Source organism: Symphalangus syndactylus, chromosome 17 (genome assembly GCF_028878055.3).
Source record: "Symphalangus syndactylus isolate Jambi chromosome 17, NHGRI_mSymSyn1-v2.1_pri, whole genome shotgun sequence".
Classification (NCBI taxonomy): Eukaryota; Metazoa; Chordata; class Mammalia; order Primates; family Hylobatidae; genus Symphalangus; species Symphalangus syndactylus.
The window spans coordinates 55,314,651-55,330,663 of record NC_072439.2 but is presented as its reverse complement, the minus strand read 5'-3'; the positions used below and the strand labels follow the sequence as shown (position 1 = coordinate 55,330,663).

Here is a 16,013-nt window from a genome sequence, read left to right as displayed (position 1 = left end):
TCAATATTATATATCGAACATACAATTGAATATATAATATATATCCAATATTATATATCGAACATACAATTGAATATATAATATATATCCAATATTATATATCGAACATACAATTGAATATATAATATATATCCAATATTATATATCGAACATACAATTGAATATATAATATATAGCTAATATTATATATCGAACATATAATTGAATATATAATATACAATATTATATATCGAATATATAATTGAATATATAATATATATTCAATATTATATATTGAATATATAATATATATAACTATTTTGACTTCTTGCTAGTCTCTATCATGGTTAGCTAGACAACTCTTAATAGATATTACTCCCATTTTATAAAGGAGGAAATTAAATTTTAAAGAAGTTAAATTCTCAAGATTGTACATACATAGAAGATAATGGATGGACAGAGATAAACCGGTAAAATCAAGATTTTAAACTGTATTTTAGTCAGGTCAGTCTTGTTTTTCAACCCTTCCTATCTATGCAATACTTGTAATTATGCTTCAAATGTCATTGAAAATATTATTATTTCTTCCCCATGCTTGTGGTAATCATGCTGCTACAGTAACATGACTAATAAATTATGATACACACAGGCTGACTCTTGTCACTGACAGGCCAATATGCCTTGACATTTAGGTATGAAGATGATGTATATGGATAATAAATTCACACCCCTAGATTAGTTCACACTCCATTCAGTCTATAAAGAAATGATTGGGCCATTAGATATCAGATGTTTCAGGAATCTATGATGCATACGAATCCCAAGAAGAAGATCCAATTCTATGATATCTAACAAGTAAGACTTTCATGGCTGCTGTAGCCAGTTTAAAGGGGCTTATTTATCTTAAAACTACACTGACATAACTAAATAGAAGCTGAGCAAGATGGCTGAATAAAAGCCTCCAGCAATTGTTCCCTCTGCAGGAATACCAAATTGAACAACTATCCACATAAGAAAGCACCTTCATAAGAGCTAAAAATCAGGTGAGTGATCATAGTACCTGGTTTTTACATTTTATCAAGGAAAGAGGCACTGAAAAGGGTGGGAAAGACAGTCTTGTATTACCAAAGTCACTCCTCCCCCATCCCCTGGCAGCACCATGTGGTGCAGCAAGAAAATATGTGCACTTAGGAAAAGGAAAGCAAAGTGATTGTGGGACTTTGTAATGCAAGGCACTACTGCCCAGTCACAGTGGAAAGCAAAACAGGGCAAATTTAGTGAGCACCCAAAGAGAAAGCATTTGAAACGACCCAGACAGAGAGAAATCATCCATCCCTGTGATCAGTTCCAGCAAGCCTTGCCACCACAGACTAAAGTGTTCTGGAGTCCTAAATAAATTTGAAAGGCAGGCCACAAGGACTGCAATTCCTGGGCAACTCCTGGTGCTATGCTGGGATCCGAGCCAGTGAATTTGGGGTTCAAGGACCCATTGAGTGCCCTACTGGGGTTGCTAGGGGAGTGCTTGCATCACCTCTCCCCTAACCCCAGGCAGCACAGCTCATAGCTTGAAGCTCTGGGAGAGACTCTTCCCTCTGGTTGAGGAAAGAAGTGGGAGGGCAAAGAAGACTTTGTCTTGCAACTTAGATACTAGCTCAGCCACAGTAAAATAAAGCATGAGAAAGAGTCCTGGAGCCCCTATTCCAGGCCTTAAGTCCTGGATGACATTTCTAAACCTTTCTTAAGCAAGAAGGGAACCCACTACCCCAAAAAGAAGGACCAAATCCTGGCAGAATTCATCATTTGCTGACTAAAGAGCCTTTGGGCCTTGAATAAACATTGCCAGTAGCCAGGAAGTACTCGCCACAAGCAGGGGTTAAGATCCAGTACTGTGCTGCTTTCAGGTAAGACCAGCACATAACCAGCTGTAGTGACCTTGCGGTGAGGCGCCTTCTGCTTGAGAAAAGGAGAGGAAAGAGTAAAAGGGACTTTGTCTTGCAAGTTGGGTACCAGCTTAGCCACAGTGTAATCAACCTAAAGCTCCTGATTCCAGCCCCTAGCTCCTGGAGAGCATTTCTAGACTTCTAGACACACCCTGGGCCAGAAGGGAACCTGCTCCCTTGAAGGTAGAGACCTAGACCTGGCAGGATTCACCAGCTCCTGACTAAAGAGTCCTTGGGCCTTGAATAAACTTCAGTGGTAGACAGGCAATAGTCACCACAGGCCATGGCCAAGACCTTCATGTGTAACCTAGAAAAGTGCCAGCAATAATGGTCACAGGATACCCCTCCCACAACTCCAGGCACCTCAACACAGAGAAAGAGACTTTGCTAGTTTGGGGGAAAGTAAGGGAAGATAACAAGAGACTCTGACTGTAATTCCATGGAATTCTCTCAGATCTCACCCAAGACCAATAAGGTAGTATCTCTATGAATCTGCAAGAGCCACAGTGTTACTAGGCTTGGGGTGCTCCCTAATGCAGATGCACCAACAGTGACCAAAGACATAGATCAAAACATACAATACTTTTGAATAATTGGAAAGCCTTCTCAAGAAGGAAGAGTACAAACAAGTCCAGACTACAACAATTAGAATAAATATATAACTCTTCAATGCCCTGATATTGATGAACATCCACAAGCATCAAGACCATCCAGGAAAACATGACCTCACGAAATGAACTAAAAAAGATACCAGTGGCTGATTCCAGAGTGACAGAAATATGCGACCTTTCAGTTAGAGAATTGAAATTCGTTTTACTGAGGAAAATTAGTGAAACTCAACATAACACAGAGAAGGAGTTCAGAATCCTAGCAGACACATTTAACAGATATTGAAATAATTAACAAAAAATCAAGCAGAAATTCTACAGCTGAATAATTCAATTCACAAACTGAAGAATGCATCAGTATCTCTCAACAGCAGAATTGAGCAAGCAGAAGAATTAGTGAGCTTGAAGACAGGCTTTTTGAAAACATTGTCAGAGGAGAAAAATTTAAACATAATAAAAAAATGAAGCATGCCTACAAGATCTAGAAAATAACCTCAAAAGGGCAAATCTAAGGGCCAGGTGCAGTGGCTCACACCTGTAATCCCAGCACTTTGGGAGGCCAAGGTGGGTGGATCATGGGGTCAGGAGATCAAGACCATCCTGGCTAACATGGTGAAACCCCATCTCTACTAAAAATAGAAAAAATTAGCCAGGCATGGTGGTGAGCACCTGTAGTCCCAGCTACCTGGGAGGCTGAGGCAGGAGAATGGCGTGAAACCGGGAGGTGGAGCTTGCATGAGCCAAGATTGTGCCACTGCACTCCAGCCTGGGTGACAGAGTGAGACTCCATCTGTATAAAAAAAAAAAAAAAAGGGCAAATCTAAAAGCTATTGGCCTTAAAGAGAAGTCAGAGAGAAATATAGTGGTAGAAAGTTTATTGAAAGAGATAATAACAAGATCTTCTCAAATCTAAAGAAAGGTATCAATATTCAAGTACAAGAAGGTAACAGAACATGAATCAGATTTAACCTAAAGAAAAGCACCTCAAGACATTTAATAATCAAAACTCCCAAAGGTCAAGGATAATAAAAGGATCCTAAGAGCACCAAGAGAAAATAAAGAAATAACCTGCAATGGACCTCAAATATGTCTGGCAGCAGACTTTTCAGTGAAAACCTTACAGGCCAGGGGAGAGTAGCATGGCATTTAAATTTCTGACAAAAAGAAACAAAAAACTTTTCTCCTAGAATAGTATATCCAGCAAAAATATCCTTCAAACATAAAGGAGAAATAAATACTTTCCTAGACAAACAAAAGCTAATGGATTTCATCAACACCAGACCTGTCCTATAAGAAATGCTAAAGGGAGCTCTTCAGTCTGAAAGAAAAGGATGTTAATGAGCAATAAGAAATCATCTGAAGGTATAAAACCCACTGGTAATAGTAAGTACATAGACAAAAACAAAGTATTATAACACTGTAATTGTGGTATATAAACTACTCATATCTTAAGTATTAAAAGGTAAACCTATTAAAAATAAAAACTACAACCACTTTTCATGACATAGACAATGTAATAAGATATAAATTAAAACAACAAAAAGATAAAAAGTGTGTGGGGGTAAGATTAAGTCTAAAGTCTTTATTAGTTTTTTTTTTTATGCAAATAATGTCAAGTTGTTGTCAGCTTAAAATAATGGGTTATAAAATAGTATTTGCACAGCTCACGGTAACCTCAAATTAAAAAGCATACAATAGATACACAAAAAATAGAAAGCAAGAAATTAAATCATACCACCAGAGAAAGTCATCTTCACCAAAAGGAGGACAGAAAGGAAGAAAAGGCCACAAAACAACCAGAAAACAAGTAACAAAATGCCAGGGGTAAGTCTTTGCTTATAAATAAAAACATTAAATGTAAATAGACTAAACTTCTCAATCAAAAGGCATAGATTGGCTGACTGGATTATAAAGCAAGACCTAATGATCAATTGCCTACAAGAAACACACATAGCCTGTAAGACACAAATAAAACACACTTTACCTATAAGACTCAAATAAACACTGAAAATAATGGGATGAAAAAAGATATTCCATGCAAATAAAATTTAAAAAAAGCAGGAGTAGCTATACTTATATCCAACAAGGTAGGTTTCAAGACAAAAACTATTTTAAAAAGACAAAGATGGTCATTATATGATAAAGGGGCCAATTCAGCAAGGGGATGTAACAGTTGAAAATACATATGCACCAAACACTAGGCACCCAGATATATAAAACAAATACTATTATAGCCAAAGAGAGGGATAGACCTAAAAATAATAATAGCTGGAGACTGCAGCACCCCACTTTCAGCATTGGACCAATCATCATCCAGACAGAAAATCAATAAAGAAACATTAGACTTAATCTGTACTCTTAACCAAATGGACCTAATAGATATTTACAGAACATTTCATCCAACAGCTGCAGAAAACACACTCTTCTCCTCAGCATTGTCAAAGACAGACCATATCTTAAGCCAAAAACGAGTCTTAAAAATTTTTTTAAAAATTGAAATCATATCAAGTATCTTCTCTAATCACAACAAAAAATCAATAACAAGAGGAATTTTGGAAACTATACAAACACATGGAAATTAAACAATATGTTCCTGAATGACCAATAGGTCAATAAGGAAATTCAAAGGGAAATTTAAAATTTTTCAAAACAAATGAGAATGGAAACACACCATATTAAAACTTATGGGATACAGCAAAAGAAGTACTAAGTGGAATGCTGAAAGAAAGAAACTTCAAATACACAACCTAATAATGTATCTTTAGAAAGTGAAAGAGAGCAAACAAAACCCAAAATTAGTAGAAGAAATAATAAAGATCAGAGCAGAAATAAATGAAAATGAAAAGAAAAAATACAAAAGATTTTAAAAATGAACAGTGGGTTTTTGAAAAGATAAAAACAAATCAACAAACCATTAGCCAGATTAAGAAAGAAAGAAGACCTAAATAAATATAGAGATGAAAAAAGAGATATTACAACTGATATGGCAAAATTCAGAGGGTCATTAGAGGCTACTATGAGCAATTATATGCCAATAAAATGGAAAACCTAGAATAAACAGAGAAATTTCCAGATACATACAATCTACTGAGATTGAACCATGAAAAAATCCAAAATCTGAATAGAAAAATAACAAGTAATTACATTAAAGCTGTTATAAAATGCCTCCCAGCAAAGAAAATCCTGGGATGCAGTTGTTTCACTGCTGAATTTTACCAAACATTTAAAGAAGAAATAATGCCAATTCTGTTCAAATTATTTCAACAAATAAAGAAAGAGAGAACAATTCCAAACTCATTTCACAAGGCTGGTATTACCCTAGATGCAGATACATCTTAAAAAAGAGACAGAGAGAGTAGACACAGATACATTTTTAAAAAGAGACAAGAGAGAGTAAATACAGGTCAATATCCCTGAAGAACATTGATACAAAAATACTCAACAAAATACTAGCAAACTGAATTCAACAACACGTTAAAAAGATGATTGATTATTCATGACCAAGTGGGATCTATTCCAGGGATGCAAGGATGGTTCAACATATGCAAATCAATCAATGTGACACATCACATCAACAAAATGAAGGGCAAAAACCATATGATCTTTTCAATTTATGCTGAAAAAAGCATGTGATAACATTTAACATCCCTTCATGATAAAAATCCTTAAAAAACTGGGTATATGAGGAACGTACCTGAATATAATGATAAATGGATAAATTTCTAGACACATAAAAACGACTGACACATATAATGAAAGCCATGTGTGACAGACCCACAGGTGGTATCATACTGAAAAGGGAAAAACTGAAAGCCTTTCTTCTCAGATCTGAAATAAGACAAGGATGCCCACTTTATTTATTTTTTTTTTTTTTGAGATGGAGTCTTGCTCTGTCACCCAGGCTGGAGTGCAGTGGCACGATCTCGGCTCACTGCAAGCTCCACCTCCCAGGTTCACTTCATTCTCCTGCCTCAGCCTCCCGAGTAGCTGGGACTACAGGTGCCCGCCACCTCGCCCAGCTAATTTTTTGTATTTTTAGTACAGTATTTTTAGTAACACGGTTTCACTGTGTTAGCCTGGATGGTCTCAATCTCCTGACCTCATGATCCACCTGCCTTGGCCTCCCAAAGTGCTGGGATTACAGGCATGAGCCACCACGCCCGCAAAGGATGTCTACTTTCACCACTGTTATTCAACATAGTACTGCAATTCCCAACTAAAGCAATCAGACATGAGAAAGAAATAAAGGGCATCCAAATTGGAAAGGAAAAAGTCAAATTGCCCTTGCAGATGATATGGTCTTATATTTGGAAAAACCTAAAGACTCCACCAAAAACTATTGGAACTGATAAACAAATTCAGTAAAGTTGCAGGATACAAAAATCAATGTACAAAAATCAGTAGCATTTCTATATGCCAATGGCAAACAACTTGAAAAAGTAATCTCATCTACAGTAGCTACAAATCAAATACCTAGGAATTAACTTAACCAAAGAAGTGAAAGACCTTTGTAATGAAAGCTATAAAACACTAATGCAAGAAATTGAGGAGGACACAAAAATGGAAAGATACTCTATGTTCATGAATTGGAAGAATCAATATTGTTAAAATGTCCACACACCAAAACAAACTACAGATTCAATGCAATCTCTATAAAAATAACCAATGACATTCTTCACAGAAATAGAAAAAGAAAACTAAAATTTATGTGGAACAACAAAAGACCCAGAAAGCCATCCTGATATAAAAAGAACAAAACTGGAGGAATCACTTCCCCTTACTTCAAATTATATTACAGATCTATACTAACCAGAACAGTATGGTACTGGCATAAAAATAGACACATAGATTAATGGAACAGAATAGAAGCCCCAGAAATAAATCCATACATCCACAGTGAAATCATTTTCAACAAAAGTACCCAGAAAATACATTGAAGAAAGGATAGTCTCTTCAATAAATGGTGCTGGGAAAAGTGGATATCCATATGCAGAAGAATGAAACTAGACCCCTATCTCTCACCATATACAAAAATCAAATCAAAATGAATCAAAAACTTAAATCTAAGACCTCAAACTATAAAACTACTAAAAATATTGGGGAAACTTTCCAGGACATTGATCTGGGCAAAGATTTCTTGAGTAAACCCCACAGGCACAGGTAACCAAAGCAAAAATGGATAAACGTGATCACATCAAGTTTAAAAGCTTCTGCACAGCAAACAAAACAATCAACAAAGTGAAGAGACAACTCACAAATTGAAAGAATATTTTCCAACTAAACATCTGACAAGGGATTAATAACCAGAATATATAGGCAGCTCAAACAGCTCAATAGGAAAAAATCTACTAATCCAATTTTTAAAATGAGCAAAACATCTAAGTAGACATTTCTCAAAAGAAGACATACAAATGGCAAACAGGTATATGAAATGGTGCTCAATGGCATTGAACATCCGGAAAATGCAAATCAAAACTACAATTAGATATCATTTCATACCAGTTAAAATGGCTTTTATATTATACAAAGGACTGGCAATTATGAATTTTGGTGAGGATGTGGAGAAAACGTTACCCTTACACACTGTTGGTGGGAATGTAAATTAGTACAGTCACTATGGAGATTCCTCAGAAAACTAAAAATAGAGCTACCATATGATCCAGCAACCCTACTACTAGGGTATATACCCAAAAGAAGTAAATCAGTGTATCAAAGAGATATGTGTACTGCCATTTTTATTGCAGCACTATTTGCAGTAGCCAAGATTTGGAATCAGCCTAAGTATCCATCAACAGATTAACACATAAAGGAAATGCAGTATGCATCTAAAATGGCATACCATTCAGCCATAATAAGAATGAGATCTTGTCATTTGCAACAACATGGATGGAGCTGGAGGATATATTAAGTGTAATATGCCAAGCACAGAAAGACAAACGTTGCATGTTCTCATTTATTTGTGGAAACTAAAAATCAAAGTAATTAAACTCATGAAGATACAGAGTAGAATGATGGTTACCAGAGGCTGGGAAGTGTAGTGGGTGTAGGGGGAAAAGAGGATGGTTAATGAGTACAAAAATATAGTTAGATAGAATAAATAAGATGTAGTATTTGAGCACAACGGTATTATTAAACGACACTGGTAAAGGAATCAGAGCTTAGTTTTTTTCTAGGAACGAATGTGTCAATGGAGTGAGCATCAACAGCAGATTTCCATGGTAACCTACAGCCTTCAAAAAATGTTCATTTCTAACACATGAACAATTTCTGGAAGGTCACATACGTGTGTACGTGTGTGTATGTGTGTACCATGTGTTTTATAAATTTATATTATTGAGTCATTGATTGCTTGCAGTGTGTTAGCAGCTTTAGAGAAGGTAGTTATACAGAGCTCAAGGACACTAAATTCCTATGTCAAGGCCTTCTTAACATTAATCACTTTTCCTGTCTTCAAAAACCATGAAAAATGACCTCTTGAAATAGCTGTAGTATAGTCCAATTTACAGTTTCATAGCAAATGTCAAAGAAAAATGTCTATTTTATTCCTCTTCTCCATAAGTAATAATATATCTCATCTGAAGGCTCTAGGAGAAGAAAAAAGGAATAAAATAAAAGCAACTGATATCTCTGCCAAAATATGTGATCTGTGGAAGCAGGTCCAACAATAGTGGTAACTAATATAAAATAACTTGAAACAAGTTTAATCAGTTGTAAATCATGTATCTGAAGTTATTGTATTTGCAGTTCATATTAATAGTCTACATTTGAGAACTATCTCTTTAATGCACATTGATGGCTTGAAATAACATCTATGGCTCTTCTCTTTGTCATTCTGACTTTTCTTTTTCCTTTCCTCCTTCCTTCTTTCCCTTTTGATTTTGAATCATGAAATTTCTAATTTTAAACCATATTTGATCTATTAAAAGAGCAGTTTCATATGGTTCAAAGTACACATGACATGAAATAATTCTTAGGTGATATTTCAAGACAATAATCTGATGTTAATTTCCCAAATATCAGGATGGTATTTAATCATATTTCTAAAGATCTTCCACTGAAAGCTGTCTTGCACTATGAGCTATATATAAGATATAGGCTAGTTGCTAAGTGAGCAGAAACAGTATAATTATGGGTTATAGTGGTATGTGGGTCAGGAGTATAACACGATTTTTAAATCCCTGCATTATTTTATAATGCATGTATGCTGAAGAAGGTTAAGAAAGGCACTAGGAATTCATGTCTACTCTTCTAACCATTGCATTATTGGCCCTAACCTATTAAACTATATGCTTTATCTGAGATACATAAAGAAATGCTGTCAATGTAGGTATATTTCCAAATTCTTCTTTTCTGCTGATACAGTGATTCAAGAAGTACTTTCTCACATGTGCTCAGGACGTAGTCTGCCAGGTCCAAGCTGGCCTTCTTGAATTGCTGCCTTGCCACTTCCTTTGGTGATTGAGACTCAAGAGATCCATTTTCCTCCTCTCTATTCAAAAGGATTTCTCTGGAAATTCTGCTACCTTGGTATAAAACCCAAAACTCATACATGACTCCTGGAACTTAGGATATTCCTTACCACTACCCTGATTGTCACATATCCCTGGATCTTGACATATCTCCACACAAGTTCTCAGTGACAATGACATTGACTGTAGCAGCTATGGTCAATGTCATTGTCACTGAGAACTTGCAGGTCTGTTTTGCTGTTCCCTTCCAGCCTATCTCCACGTAGCTAAGAATGGCTGGCCATCACCATTAGGACTAGAAGGAGGAAGATTTTCCCCACCCCTAGGCCAAAGAGCCACAAACTAGAATCCATTTTATTTTAGGGGAAATACTCTCATTACCTAGTAATACATGTTCTTATTCTGCAGTTTCAGCAAGACATTAACAACACTGTATGTACAATCTCCTACATTTTGGGTCTCATCTTTAGCCTTCTTGCTTACAGAATCACAGAATTTTAGTCCTCAGAGATAATTATAGTTTGACTTTCTTATTTTAAAGGTGAGGAATTCAAAGACCACCATGTTGCTGTTTTCCTTACAACTATATTGAGGTACAATTGACATAAAATAAACTGCATATCTTTAAAATGTACAATTTAATAAATTGGGACAGATATATACACCCAGAAAATATGAGCAGGAAATAAGAATATCCATCACATCCAAACTTACCTCATGTCCCTTTATAATCTCTCTTTCTCATCTCTCCCTTCATCAACTCTCACCACTGGTGTGCTTTTTGTCACTATAGGTTAGTTTGTATTTTCTAGAATTTTATATGAATGAAATCAAACTATGTGTTCTCTTTTTATTGTGTGACTTGTTTTACACTGCTTAGTTATTTTTTAAACTCATCTATGTTGTACGGATATCAATAACTAAAAGGTTTTTTTGGTTTTTGTTTGTTTTGAGACAGAGTCTCACTCTGTCACCTAGGCTGGAGTGCAGTGGCATGATCTCAGCTCACTACAACCACCACCTCCCAGGTTCAAGTGATTCTCCTGCGTCAGCCTCCCAAGTAGCCAGGATTACAGGCATGCGCCACCACACCTGGCTAATTTTTTTTATTTTTGGTAGAGATGGGGTTTCACCATTTTGGCCAGGCTAGTCTCGAACTCCTGACCTCAAGTGATCCGCCTGCCTCGGCCTCCCAAAATGCTGGGATTACAGACATGAGACACCATGCCGGCCAACTCATTAGTTATTATTGTTGAATAAAAAATATTGCATGGATATCCCAGAATTTTCTATCCATTTACTGGTTGATAAAAATTGGAGTTGTTTCCAAATAAAGTTGATATGAATATGTATGTACAAGTGTTTGAATAGACATATATTTTCATTTATCTTAGGTAAATGTATAGGGGTGGAGTGGCTAGAACATATAATAGCTACGTGTTTAACTTTTTAAGAACCAACAAACTGTGGCTGAAAGTGGTTCTACCATTTTACATTACCTGTCAGAATTGTAAAAGTTTCAGTCTCTCCACATCCTTGTTAACGCTTATTATGATAAGCCTTTTTCACTTTAAGCACTACTGTGCTGTCCAGTGGTATATCACTGTGGTTTCAATTTTACATTTCTTTGATGAAAACAATTTGAACACATTTTTATGTTTTAATATATTATGCATATCTTTTATTTTTGGAAATATATGTTCAAATTGTTGCCAGAATTGTTATGGGATTGCCTGTTTTCTTAGCAGTGAATTTTGACAGTGTTTTAAGTAATCTGGATATGAATCTTTTATCAAATGTATAATTTGCAATTATTTTCTCTTAATCTGTAGATTTTTTTCATACCCATCAGTGTCTTTCAAAAAGCAAAAATGTTGGCCGGGCACGGTGGCTCACGCCTGTAATTCCAGCACCTTGGGAGGCTGAGGTTGGCGGATCACGAGGTCAGGAGATCCAGACCATCCTGGCCAACATGGTGAAACCCCGTCTCTACTAAAAATACAAAAATTAGCTAGGCATAGTGGTGAGTGCCTGTAATCCCAGCTACTCAGGAGGCTGAGGCAGGAGAATTTCTTGAACCGGGTAGTTGGAGGTTTTTATGAGCCGTTATCACGCCACTGTACTCCAGCCTGGCGACAGAGTGAGACTCCGTGTCCCATGTGCATGAGAAGCTGTTATGTAATATCCATAACTGGTTTGAAAATCACTTGCCCATTCAATTCAGTTTGGCTTTACAAGCAGTTGCTTGGAGAGGTAGATCAGTAGCCCTTTCTCAAGGAAGGGCCTGCATTATGATTTCAGTGAGCTCTGTCTGAACATGATGTGCTCCCTACACGTTTGAACAACAGAGTCTTCCCCTATCTCCTGCAATAAAGTACATGACAAAGAGAAGCTGAGTTAAAATTGTTGGGGTTTAGCATATATGACAAAAAAAAAAGAAATTAATAGAAATCTGTTCATAAGGTAAAGTTTGGGGTGAAGACAGGTGGTTGGTGAATATATAGAACAGCAACTACTTTGGGCGCTCTGGGTGCCAGGTCAATGCCAAAGTCTACCTATTGGTCTGAATAAATATTTGCCCATACTCGCAGGCTTGGTCAAGATTTGTGTAGAAAGTGCGCAGCAGAACTGTGCCTATGCATTCAAAGTCCTGAGTACCCCTACAAAGGAAGAGGACAAACGAAAAATGTTCCCTCATACCAAGGATTGTCCTAAAATCCAAGACCATATTTTATAAGGTAAGTTAAAAACAACATTACTAATTACCAATATTGAGTAAATTAAGGGGAAAAATATTACATTATGAAATTAACCAAATAGCATAATCTTATTGCTAATTCCCCCTCTCCGTTGTTTTACTGCCTATATGATTCATAACATTTATAAAGCAGATCCAGGATTACCTCAAAGGTGCTTTAAAAAGTGAAAGAATGCTTTTAAAATGAAAAAAACAATGAAAAGAATTATTTTATTCTCCTCTTGGTGGACAGTAGAACTGAATAATTATGGCGAGATGCTGCCTTTATCTCTACTGGAGGTTGTTGGAGTCACACTGGAGCTAAGAACTAGGGACCACATCCTGGCCTTTGATTTGAGGCCCCTCTTGCACATGTTTAATTTCCCACAACTCCAGAATCACTTGTAACATTGCAACTTTTCATATGTAAAAGTAAAATCAATAAACTTGTGTTGCTCTTTATATTTGGATTTCTTAGAAGACATACATCAGAGAGAGAGAGATTACAGTATGCAATCTCTCAGCTGCCAACAGAACACAGATGGGCTTGGGAACAGAGAATGATCCAGATCTGCAGGACTGGAGCAATCCGTGGGAAGTTTGGACAGAAGATCTGATGCATAAGACAGTAAAGGACTATTGAATGTTCCATGATAAATATGCTTGTTCTTTTGCCTGCATGCCCTTGAGTAAAGACATTTTGATCTCCAGGACCAACCTGAGAAACATATAATTTAATCTAGTTTTGAAAGAAGAGCCCTGCTACACAAATACTGGCTCACAATGTTAAGAGATATCAACTGAAATATCAAAGGGCTTTCATATTTCATTAAATTAACTATCCTATGTGTTTGATATTTCCATTTAATTGAATATTTCTTAACTCAGTGAAAAATGTATGAGCCTGCTGTGATAAATTCAGTGTCGCATATGGGAATTTCAAGTATCTTTGATTGAATTTTATTTCTTGATACCTCACCTTTCAGAAGAGAGATACAAAAAGACCGTTAGCCTGCTTGCTTTTGTTTTTTCTGCCCCATCTCCACCCTTATTCCCAAACTGTGGTTCACACATTTATTTCCATTTTTAAAAATTTTCTCTTGCTGCTACCATTCTCTTATTACTCATTTTTTAAATACCCAGTCCACTTTCTTTACTTTGCTTTAACGTCTGCCTCAGAGCTCAGCTTTTTTAGTTAATTGATGACATCACTAGCCTTTAGTTCTGAGAGACCGAATATACAGTCACACCATACATTGAAATAGAATTCTAAGCCACAAATTGCAATAACCAGAGCAAGACCACAGCCTCCATGGCAATTAGCCCAAAATGGTCAGGACCTGATCAATAATGGACAACTTTCATAATTTTTAGCCCCCTTCCCCCACTTCCAGCTTTGGACCAACTGGAGAAAGACAAATATGCTGCCTAACCACCCGCATAGGATGCTTTTCTTTCAGTTATCATCAGGCTTCCGACTTCCCCAGACCAATAGCCTCCAATCAGGCAGACCTGAAGCCTTCCCTTTTTCCCATTCTAAAGCTTTCCTACTCCTCTGTCTGCCTTTGAGTATCCGCCAAACACAAATAATGGCGGTTAACTTCCTTACTATACTAGCTCTGAATAAATATCCTTATTAAATATACTTTTCTTGTTCGCATCTGGGTGCACTTCATTTGTTTCCATAGTTCTTTCATTCCATGAACTTTCCAATTAAAAACTGTTCTGAATAAACACCGTGGTCTTGGCTTTTCTGCAATCATCAACTCTCTCTAGCTTCTGCCTTCAATTCCACACCTTATCTAGATGCAAGCTAGCTTTTAGGAAGCTTTAGCAGGTACTTTTTTTTTCACTATATATTTTATTTGACTGAAAAATGATAAAATATCATTTAAATTGAATGGGCACCACCTTTGGTTCCTAAGCTGAATAATAAAAACATAAATTTGTATCCATAAGCATAGTAGGACATTTAATAATCCTTGTTACATCTATTGATGAACATATTCTGTAAAGTCATTTGGTCTTGTGCCAAATAGAAACTATTAAAAATATAATGAGCTTTTTGTCAAAAACTGTTATGTAAGGACTTGGAAGTTTCTAGTAGTTCAGTGCTTTCTATTCCATTCACGTTTTTGTTGAAATAAAATGGAAAAGAAAATAACCTTGTATATGCATATTAGAACTAACAGGTAAGGGTTTCCATGGATACTTTTATGCAGCCAAAGAGTTCGTGTGTGGAAAAAGGCATTCATTTCTAGTTCTAAGAGATTCTGTTCTGATAAGGAACTCCTGCCAATCATTTTATGTCTTGACTTGCTAACAGAATAAAATAATATATATCATGTGTGTTATGTTGTAAGTCATGAGATAGTTCTATCTAAATAACCTTTTCAATCATCTGGCCTATTCGAGTAATGCCTTGGAATTTTATTAAAGCTTGAAAAACCTATGAAGGTTTTGTAAGCAACTTTTAATGAGTTTATTGCTTTCTAGATATGTATGAGGCATCTTTTTTCTCTCTTTTTTTTGGTCATCACTTAGGCAGTTTAAATTAACCAACTACCAGTGCTAGAATAAAAGAAGTTTCTCTTTTACTTAAAATAGCTTTTGGAGCAGTTTTATCTTTAATTTTATCTTGAAGAAATTTCAAATACCTTTGATTGAATCTTATTATTTGATATCCTACCCAAATGAAATTTTCTGCAAGTTTTCTTTTTATCTTTTTGAGAAACATGTCAAAAAAGATGCACGATTTCAGACCATGAAACTGCTAGGTTAAATTTTAAGCCATATAGTTTTATGAGAAGCTTCATGAGGTTCTGTGATCTTTTAATGAGCGAATTCTTTCTAAACAACATGTTTTAAATGTAGCACTATTGTTTTACAATGACATACACCTAAGCAATTATAAATTGTGAGCATGGCCTGTAGAATCGTTTTTAAATAAATAATCTGAAATATCATTTGATCTTAGATTTAAGAGTGAACTCTAAAATATGTTCTGTTTTTACTAGTTAACACAGACTCTGGAGAGCAGTAAAGTGTAAATCATGATCAGAATGATAAACAAAAAGGCAATTAAAGTATCACTCAACTTCCAAACTGATTAAATAATAAATTTTTGCAACAAAGCTTTCATGATTTATGTTTTCAAGTCCATAGATGCAACAGCTTTTTCACTGAGTGCAATATTGTCATGACACATATAATGTCATGGTACATTATACTATTATAATGTAAGATAAATGGCTGTCAAAAATACAGGTTACATAAGATG

The 16,013-nt window shown here is 35.9% G+C and overlaps 1 long non-coding RNA gene across 1 annotated transcript in view; it reads left to right on the top strand.

The window, feature by feature from the left end:
• The window catches only part of LOC134732895 (uncharacterized), a 278,832-nt gene extending 263,121 nt beyond the window's left edge, over positions 1 to 15,711 (top strand). The window contains exons 3-4 of the long non-coding RNA XR_010116461.1: positions 12,588 to 12,734; positions 13,212 to 15,711. This is a non-coding gene — a long non-coding RNA (uncharacterized lncRNA). The remainder of the gene's footprint in view (positions 1 to 12,587; positions 12,735 to 13,211) is intronic.
• Positions 15,712 to 16,013: the final 302 nt, after the last annotated feature.